General features: G+C 38.6%; 1 non-coding gene across 1 annotated transcript; it reads left to right on the forward strand.

Moving 5' to 3' along the window:
• The first annotated feature begins 4,853 nt into the window (after positions 1-4,853).
• Positions 4,854-4,968, forward strand: LOC136737864 (U5 spliceosomal RNA). Its single transcript, XR_010812486.1, has one exon. It is a non-coding gene; the product is annotated as a U5 spliceosomal RNA (small nuclear RNA).
• The last annotated feature ends 6,178 nt before the right edge of the window (positions 4,969-11,146 follow it).

An 11,146-nucleotide genomic window follows, 5' to 3' on the forward strand; every position in this document is an offset into this window, starting at 1 on the left:
GAAGCCAGAGAGGCCTCTCTGCGACGAAGTTCACATAAGTTTAACAGTTTGGAGTTTGTGATTCATGACATTTGAGAAATCAATTAGAAATGTTAATCTGTGATTCATAACTCTAGAATGTGTAATATCATTTAGTTTTCTTAAATATAAATGTGAGTTGCATTAAACTGTTTTGTTGATAATTTTAGAAATAAAATCTGTCAACGCCGAGAAATATCTTCTCATTCCTGTTTAACTGTTTAGTCTGAAATTGACACAAGTTAATAGACATTAGATTATTGGTGGCCCTGCCTATCCTTAATCATTGAATAATAATCAGTTAAGGGAAATTGTGGTAACAAATAGGATCTTTCTTGGCACCTAAACGTAAATGAGACTGATATATATATAACGAGAAGTTACCTGACATAAATACTAACCTGCGTAGTTATTTAATGTCTGACTAATAATACTAACGAGAGACTCACCTTCGTCTTACTAACCGGTATTGTAGTCAATGTGTTTATAACCTTTTTTGTTTAACGATTTGTTAAACGGAATGTACGTGCTCTGTGATGTCATAGCAGTAAGCTGAGAGAGGCTCGTCATGTCATCGCTGAGCTGGCTGGCTGGCTCTCTGTGTGTGTGTGTGTGTGTGTGTGTGTGTGTCTCTGTCTGTCTGTCTCTCTCTCTCTCTCTTACTCTCTCTCTCTCCCTCTCAATTCAATTCATTTGTATTGTCAAAGCAATTGGACATGCATACATACATACATACATATATATGGAAAATAAACAATATGTGTACATCTCTTTCTGCATTAGTGGTGCCCTCACAGATGTGCAAGTTACATGACAGACAGACAGACAGACACACACACACTTTCACACACAGACAGACAGACACAGACACACACAGACACACACACACATACTTTGACAGACAGACAGACAGACAGACACACGCATATTATGGGTCTTTGTTGGGTAGTGAAATGGGTAGCATCAGTCGCAGTGTGGGTAATGTCAGGGAGCCAATCATAGTCCCCGTTATTTGCATATTGTGGCGCAAAGCATTCTGGGAAAAGCAACTAAACACGTTTAGTCATGTATTTGTCCATAGTTTACACATGAGATGAAAGAGACAGTATGACGTGTTGAGCACCTAGGATTCCTCATGTGTATGTGAGGGGCAGAGGAACCGGATCCCAAGTGTGCGTCCCAGGTGCTATAGGTTTCAAAGCATGCAGGGGAATAGGCACCCCACCCTGACACCTATAGAAGACTGGATAGGGAGATATAAATAGCAATGGGGAGACTCTTGTACTTGGTGTGGCTCTATCCATATAGTGGGGCCAGCAGCCACTTAGCAGGTGTAGCAATAGAAGCTCAGCCTGGGGAGACTGGATTTAGCATTTCCTCTCCATTTTGATAACTATCCATAATCATTTCTGCAAAATACTTCTATGATACCTATGTATGTTTTTTACTTGTACTATATTATACTATCAAGTATCAGTGTACACATACAATGTGACCTGTTACATTAATACAGAGGCCACGGAAGGCCAGATCACTAATAGCCACTGTCCCCTGATATTACACTTTTTTACAATCACTTTGGCACTCATTTCAGAACCTTGATGTCATTTTTCAAAACTCTAGACACTAAACTCACACCCGATGATCAAAATGCACATTTTTCAAAACTCTAACACTTTTTTACAATTGCTTGGATACAATACACATCAACCTCAGATCATTTGTTCATTGAACTAAAATGACACAACTTAACATCAAAGTATTACCATTTCAAAATGCAATTCACACATTACATCTGAGATCACTGTCTATTCATTTCATTACAAAGATCGAACTATCAATTGATACAGCTGCTCAAAATGATAAGTGACTGTTGCATTACTCTTAATGCATAATTTTATGGAAACTGACAAACAATATTCCATGTTTCGATCATGAAAGTTTCAGGATAATGAGATCCATTGACATCAATAAACGAGGAGCATGAACCAGTTGGACTACATTATCTATGGATGTAATATTTCATCATCATTCATCATCATGTAGCACTTTTCCACACCATGTTTGCAGTGTGGAAGGAAAGTTAGAAATTTTTTCTCTAATACCTGTTTTTCTCTCTTGTATACTTAAGAAAGATAAGGTCAAGCTAGAAGGTCAGGCCAGAAGGTAGTTTGATTTCTGTTTGTTATTTACGATGAGAATCTTGGAGACAATGTCAAACAGTATGATTGAAGTGCCTGCTCCCTAATCCATGTGTTGATCTATGAACTCTGTCCTATAATGATATGAATTCTGCTTAGCTAACTTTTAAGATAACATAGTAATGACTTTCTGATTATAACCAGCTCTTTGATTTTTGTGTATAAAAGCTCTGACTGTTAAAATGAAGGCAGAGCGACTTTGGGATCTACTTGAGTCACTGTTCCTCTCCACGCTGCGTGTATTAAAGGCATTGCAACTAACGCTCCAACCTGGTTGAAGATGATTGTTCTTCCACATCAGATTTGACATTACTGTATGTATGCAGGCCCTTGTAATTGCTTTTCCAATACTGCCAACTGGTTATTGATGATTGATTTCACATTGTGGTACGAGTATCGAGTGAAATGAGTGCTATCCACCCCAGCAACACAGTGATAACATGGAGCCGGCAAGTCATCCAGGTCACAATAGAGGTCAAGCAGTGGGAGGAGGAAGACGTGGTGGTCAAAGGAATGGAAGGGGACATGCACCCCTTCTGAGAGGTGGTCGTGGGCCTCGTCATAGAGGAGGGCTTAGGCCTCACCAGAGAGGCAGCCATGGGCCTCATTTGAGAGGTGTTGGGGGAACGTGGTAGAGGACAAGGCCACGGACCAGACAGCGGCAGCAACAGCAAATAGTGTCCAGTGAAATCCGAGAAATAGTTGTAGAGCATGTTGTAAATCATGGCATGACCATGACTGAGGCAGCTACAATGATTCAATCAAACCTCAGAATCAACTCAGGATCAACTGTAGCCTCAATCATCAGAAATTTCCGTACTGAGAAGCGGCAAGTCTTCAGCATGCACTAAACATTAGGCTACTCTCAATTGTCAAATGACTGTATACTGCATACCAATGTGTAGCACAGAGTATAGTGTGCCTTTTGAAAGAAATGCAGACAGAGTGAAGCAGCTGATGACTGAGTATGTTCAGGTATGTTCAGTTTCAAGATGCCTCTTGTGAAAAATGGTTGTGAGAACCTGAACCTGAACACAGGGCTGATGGAAATTCAGAAGTACAGTAATCAATCCTTTGTTTTACACTAAGCCAGTTGAGGAACACTGCAGTTGACATTTTACTGTAGTTTTGTTCTTTTTTGTAGCTAATTATTGTTGCATGGCTTCAAAGAAACCTATGGTGTGATTTGATTGTATTGCATCAATACATTTCAGATTTTGTTCAATGATTCCACTGTGTCTGTAGTATTCTCTCTACTAGTCCTTTTACAGTGATGTATTTATGTGTAGTACCATAATGAAACATGTATCACATATTTTGTACTACAATATTTAATGATTGTACGAACAACTACACAGTGAAACTATCGGTATCTTCTGTGTGGGTGATCTAAATAAATGTTACTATGGTATTTCATGATAAATGAATTATTTGAACCAACAAGTCTGCAAGTGCAAGGTTTCTTTAAAGATATGAATGCACAATGCAATGTTTTGAACATTGGACAGCCTGTGTTACAAGTGATGACCGTTTTGAGTTTTGTGTCTAGAGTTTTGAAAAATGACATCAAGGTTCTGAAATTAGTGACAAAGTGATTGTAAAAAACTGTATATTCATCCTATTTAATGTGCTCTTTTAAAATGTACTTTTCTTTTTTATGTTGCCATTTCTGTTCTACCAATGTTTCAGTTGTTAGCCAAAGATTGACAGAGTACATCTCATACACACAGGCCAGACAGCAAGGATTTCTTTTTGAAATTCAATTACAAATGCTGCATGAACTCATCAATACGATTAGAGCTCCTGAAAGCAATATAACTAACTCACTCTACAGCATCTCATTAGCAGTGAAAAGAAACCAAGAAAGTTGGGACAGTCGACTGTTTACCACTATGTAACATCACCTTTTCTTTTAATAACACTTATTAAGCACTTGGGCACTGAAGACACCACTTGGTTAAGTTTAGCAAGTGGGATTTCCCCCCATTCATCCATTATGCATTTCCTCAGCTGCGCAACTGCACAGGGCCTTCGTTGTCTTAATTTGCACTTCATAGTGCGCCACACATTCTCAATTCGGAGACAGGTCAGGACTGCAGGCAGGCCATGCTAGCACCCGCACTCTCTGCCTACGCAACCATGCGCTTGTAATCTGGGCAGAATGTGGTTTGGCGTTATCCTGCTGAAAAATGCAGGGATGTCCCTGGAAAAGACGATGTCTGGATGGCAGCATATGTTGCTCCAAAATGTGTACATCTCTTTCTGCAAAAATGGTGCCCTCACAGATGTGCGAGTTACATGACAGACAGACACTCATACACACTGTCACACCCACACACACACACACACACTTTCACAGACAGACACACGCACACACACTCACTTTCACACAGAGACAGACACACAAACACAGAGACAGACACACACACACTCACTTTCACACAGAGACACACAAACACATACACTTTCACACAGACACACACACACATACATACATACATACATACATATATAAGGAAAAGAAACAATACATTTAAAAATCACAAAAATATGTAATAAAGTACAGAAAATCTAAATGTAATAAAATGTGATCTTTAATACACACAAATATGTATGGCTGGTCGGATGCGTCTTGGACTCGGGTTCCTCTTCATTACGTATAATGCTTTTGCCTTTTGCTATAGCTTTCCGTGGAGGGGATCGTGGGTGAGTTTGTACCATTCTTGGGAGGCTCTGCCTTGTTGGGGCGGAGCTGTGATCCAGGTGAACAGCAGATCGGACATAGGTGGGCATGTGGGCGGAGGAGGAAGGCCGGTCAAGCAAATAAGCTTGCTAAGGTACGCAGCAGCAGCAAGCAGCCCCACCATCCAGTCAGCCAGCCAGTCTGGCTGGCAGTGACTGAGTGGTTGACAGACGGCAAGCAACGGAATGTACGTGCTCTGTGATGTCATAGGAGTCACCTGAGAGAGATGTTTGTGATGTCATCGCTGAGCTGGCTGGCTCTGTGTGTCTTGCTGGCTGTGTGTGTGTGTGTGAGAGAGAGAGAGACTTTTTGACTTTTATCAGACTTCATTGCCTGTTTGCAACACGCAATAATTCATACAAAAGAAAATAAATAAATAAATAAAAAATAGTGTTCCCCTTTGTTTGTCTCCCCCCAACAAGCATTAACTCCGCCACTGATCTGTACACTTTTAAAGAAAGCAACCCAATACACACAACAAAACAACCATCAAATACTAAACCCTATAAATGAATTACATAATAAAAACCAACTCCCCGTCATACAATTCACAAAGGGCATCATTAATACACCAGACCTGTTCAAAACTCTCCAAATCATTCATCAGCCTGTAATAGTTAAACTCTAGTCTGACTCTGCACTTGACCAGCATGGCAAACACTCTCACTGCATCCTCACTGCCCTCCCCACACACTCTGTTCTTCCTAGTCTTATAGACGGCCATTTTAGCCTGGCCCAGCAAGAAGTTTACCAGCTGGTCCACATGTTTGGTCTTTCTGGTGTATCGCGCCCCTAAAATAAAAACCTTTGTGTTAAAAATCAGGTTAAGATCAGTAAAAAGACGAGTTAAAAGACTAAAAGTGGGTGACAACCGAGAGCAAGTGCTGAAACAGTGAAACACGGTCTCTCTCTGAGCACAGAATGGGCAGGCGTCGGACACAGCAGGGTTAAGAACAGTAATAAAAGAATTGACAGCAATAATGGTGTGTAACACCCTCCACTGCAGATTGCCAGCTCTCTTATTGAGGGGGGCTTGTACAGGCTTCTCCAGGCGGGCGCAGTGTCTTCCCCCAGCCCCAGCCTGTAAAGTAATTTTAGGAATCACAAAGAAACAGTTGAAAGTGCTAAATAAGTATTTTGATGCACCATATTAATTTAGGAAATTTACATGTTGTTTTTCATCAGCTTCTGTATCTGATGGCTCCACATCACTGGCTGGATTGACAGCAACGACACTCTAAAAAAAGAAGTGTTAAGTTTGAGCATTCAGGACTTGTTTTGAAGATCCTGAATATCACTGGTCCACAATTTATCTGTGAAACTATGGGTTAATCTCCATATACAAAATACTTTTCACACACACTTTAAATTTACAACTAAATTTACATGTTGATGTCTTTCGTCAGCTTCTGTATTTGATGGCTCAATATAACTGGTTGCATTAACAGCAACGGCACACTACAAGAAAATAACATTATATTTAAACATTCAGGACTGGTTTAGCATCACCTCGAATATCCCTAGCCCTTGAGGTCGATTGTTATTGTGGTCTTCAAGACCAGTGCTTCTCAACCTTAGTCCTGGAGGAGGCCCACTGTCTGCTGATTTTCATTACAACAACATTGTAGGTTATATCAGTGACTGTGGTCCTAAAGTACCCCTATGCCTGCTGTTTTTTTTCCAGTTGAGCTCTTAATTACCTAATTGGCTTAACTGAAGCCATTTAACCCTTTTCCCAGGTCTTTGGTTGTTGATGAGTTACAAAGAGCTGGATTGTGGCCCGCCATGACTGGAAGTGAAGAACACTCACTCTAGGCCTTTAACTTAATGTTCATATGTAGGGGCCTATCCATCTGATTTGTTTTTGCACATTTATTAACAGAAAAATTTATGGTACGTGAAATCATCTGAGCTGAAAAATATAATGTTCCACCAATAATAAAATAAATGTATTAATTAAAATTATAGAGATAATAGAATGTTCACAGATTATTAGTTCAGAAAATAAAATGTTTTTTTATATCTTAAATAGAATTAACACTCAAATCAGTTGTAGGGTAAACAAGGTCTATTTTTTGGATTGATTTTATAATTATACATGTATGGCTGCATGAAGCTTACCTGAGAATCTGATATTTTAGTAACTTTGTTGCTTCTTGTTGGGTAGTCCACGTTTGCCGCCGTTCTTTTTCTGTAAATGTAAATCAAAAGGCAATAATTACATACTGTAATTAAAATACAAAAAGTATAAACATTGTATTATTATTTTTGTATCCTGTTTCTCCATCTCGATGCTGTTCTTTTTGGAATTGCATATCTAGGTTTACTTAAATACTGTTTATAAGATTGTAAACTCATCATCCAAATTTCTTCATTTGCCAAACTTTATGTAGTGCGCTTGCAGTTTCAGAAGAAGAAAAAAAACTGTAACAGATGGGATATGTAGTACTTTATACTCGAGTGGTCTATGCGATTACACCCTGTTGGTGTTATTAAGAACGCCAAGTACCAGAATGCAGAGCGGGACTGTTTTTTGTGCCGTGACTTGTCGGGGGAAAAAGGCGCAGAAAAAACGGACGAGAAGGTGAAGGTAGTATGGCGGTGATGCACGCGTTGGTGAAGTGGGAAAGCGGGGTCGACAAAGACTCTTACAGCGTGATTCCCACTGCTTGCTTTCGCAATTTTGATTTATTCAGCATTGCTGATGATGACGAAGAGACGACTCGAAACTTCAGAGCAGAGTGGAGAGACACGAACAAACCTCCAAAAGGTGGATGGCCTGTCCATGAAGCGCAGATCATTATGACTGGTAACAATGTTTATTTAAAAAAAAAAAACATTAAAGTCTTTACATGCTATTTGATATATACAATCACAGTATATTTGAAATGAATGTTTAAGTTATTAATGTGTTGTACGTCTAACATACTCTTATAACATGGTAGGTGGTGGTGAGGGCGCTAAAAACTCGTCATACTTGACTGGCATTTGTAAGAACGATTTATTGTGTGTTGTGCTTTACAATAAAATCCCCCAAATCACAAAATAAATTAAACCAGATATAATTTAACTTCAGTTTTGATTCAGTGTTGGCTGTTCATCTTAATTTGTATGGTCAAAGCACAGTATTTTTATGACAAATAAATATAATCCCCAAATATCTGTGGACATAATGCAGGGTTTTATTTATTTTATTTTTATTTTAGGAAAAGAAGGCGAACTAAGAAGAAAACTTAATGACCTAACAAAAATGCCCTGTCCTAAAATGAAGAGAGTACCTAAACCAAACAAAAAACTTCAAATTTCAGATGATAGTGACCTTGATGAACCACAGTTACCGGTGAGATAATTACTGCAAATATTAAATAAATGTATTGCAGGATTGTTTTTTTTTAATCATATTCATATATATATATATATATTTTCATTTTAAACTCTTTTCCTCTCTGAATACAGCACAAAATAAGAAAGAAAACCGATGGAGCTTCAAGAATTAGATCCCGTCATATTCTACAGACATTTAAAGAGTCCAGTGAAGTTGAGCTACAGCAAAACGTTAAGCAGCTCGAAAAGGAAAACACAAGACTTAAAAATGAAAACCAATGTCTTCGAAACCGTATGGTTGATGGTAAGTTTTTTTATTTATAGCAAATAATTCCTTACCTTGATAAATGTTATTCTTCAGTAATTTAGATTCCAGAGTAATGTATTATAGTTGATCATACTGAAGTAATCTAGAACCACAATACAGACTCTTAATGTGCACTGTCTAATAGTTTAATAATACTGATTATTAAATAAAGTTTTTCAACATAACTTCATAATCCTACATTAATGACTATATGCATTACATTAGACCTGGAAATTCTTGTATTTTATCTTTTTTATTTTTTTTGTAGCTAATGTTAATGACCCACAAAAAGGTCAGTTTGCCAATAACATAGAGCAAGTCTCTCAAGTATAATTGCAGGCATTGATGGTTTTGTTTTCACTTTGCATTAAATATATTACTAGAAATGATTATCATTTAATACTAAGGTTTTTTTCTCCAGAGATTCCAGACCTTTTGGACAATCTGAAAAAAATTGTAACAAAAGCCACATTTATCAGCAATGAAGACAAAAGTGTGTCACCATCAAGTGGTTCTGACAGCCCCACAGCAAATTGTTCTGAATCTGACAAAGAATCACCAAAACAGGTATAACACTCTTGGTCTACAATATTACAAAGACAAGGTAAAAATATATATATTGAAAACAAATATTGGTTGTAAACAATCTAATGATGCTACATTATCAGTTATATTCATAGTTATAGTTGATAATAAGAATGTAATTGAATTATGGGTGTCACAGATTCACTGACTTTATTATGTCTGTAAATTAATAAACTTAGAATTGAGACATACTGTGGTCTTTAATAACACATTTCTGTAACAAAATCACAGCCTTACTGATAATGTATTCCACTTAACATAATATAAGAATAGTTTGGGGATAAACTTGTTTTTTATTTACCATTGTCTTTTAGGTGGAAATATTCCCAGGCACTGGAGTTTACATTGACAAACTGTCCTGGATCCTTGCAGAGAGGTGCAGCACGAATACGTCATATGCAAGAACCCTGACGGTTGCTGTCTTTGACTTTCCAACATTACTAAAGAGCAATCTTCGTGGTGGTGGCAGCAAGAGAGATCCAACTTCGGAGACATTAAGATCCTCATTGATGTTATTGAGGATCATATACAGCTGCCTTCGGAAGGACACGACGTGTTTCAGTTGCGGGGCTTTGCAGCCCAGCGGGACCCTCTTAATGCCGGACATCAGCTGCCCGAGCCGGTGCGGATGAACGGAGGGACGTTAGACAGCGTTACCTTCCGGGCAGGAGCAGCGAGCGGCAACACCGGGGTGAAAGTGTCGTCTAACACTGTGCCATTAGCCACTAGCTGATTGAGCAGATCAGTGGTTTTTAAGAAGATAACAATGGCAGCAGACTTGATATTTTCACACCCTGCTACCTCCCCAACCGCTAACACACACTGCTCTAGGGGGCAGAACTGCACCGGAGCGATCTTGACTCCATGGCGTCGGGTCAGTTTTTCAAAAGACGCATTCAGGGGGTCCGACCCCCCGACCCGGGAAGAACTACCGGTACTCCCCCCTCCCCTCCCCTGTTCCCCCACAATAAGAAAAGCACTGAAAACAGAAGACAAAATAAACAAACTGAAAAAAGTAAAGCAACAAAAAAACGCAGCCAAAGGACAGAGCTCTCAGCAGCACTCCCGCTCACTGCAGACCCCTCCCACACACTCCCAGCTGAGAGAGAGAGAGAGAGAGAGAGAGAGAGAGAGAGAGTGTTAGTGTCTGTCTGTCTCTCTCTCTCTGTAGATGCATCATAGGGAACATATGTAACAATCTCTCTTTTTGTTTACCAAAAATGAGAATGAACGTATTTCAAGTGGGTGTTGCCTTGGTTGGAAACGTTTTAAGATTATTTATGAAGTGTAAAGTGGATTTGTCTCAGTTCTCCGTAGTTTTCAATGTATGTGCCATTCAGTAGCGTTCATGTTACAGATGTGCCCTATGCAGTGGTAGGGTCAATAAAATGTCAGTAAAACTTTATTTTAGCAATTATGGAGGGGAAGAACTGCAAATAGCGGGTCCCCACTAATTATCTAACTTACCAACAACGTTTAAAATTAGGTCTTGCGAAGCTGCCAAATAATGCTGTATAATCGTATGTGTCTTCATACACCGGCTGCTATAGTCTGATAGCTTTGATTATATATACATATTTTCTCGTGAACCACAAATGCTATTTGCTTGATTTTTACAGAGTATGTTATAAATACCATTGTTATGAAGCCTGACAAATTGTATGCTGTAATTATGAATATTTTCAAATCATTTGTTTGTTTTTCCTAACATGTTACAAATGTTCCCTATGTGAAAGATGCATTATATCTTAATAACGTCTAAACAATTAAAGATATACAGATTATTATTTTCGGTAAAGTTATAACACATTGCTATTAACTATGTGTGTCAGTAAAAGTTTAAAAAATCCTAATAATTTTTTATTGATCCTGCAAAATAGGTGTTTAGGGAACATTTGTAACATTAGGGTTACGATTTGCCATAGACGCGGAATGAGTTTGATTGTGATGTTAAATGGGGTTTAAAGA

The sequence above is a fragment of the Amia ocellicauda genome, unplaced genomic scaffold (genome assembly GCF_036373705.1).
Source record: "Amia ocellicauda isolate fAmiCal2 unplaced genomic scaffold, fAmiCal2.hap1 HAP1_SCAFFOLD_54, whole genome shotgun sequence".
NCBI classification, from domain to species: Eukaryota; Metazoa; Chordata; class Actinopteri; order Amiiformes; family Amiidae; genus Amia; species Amia ocellicauda.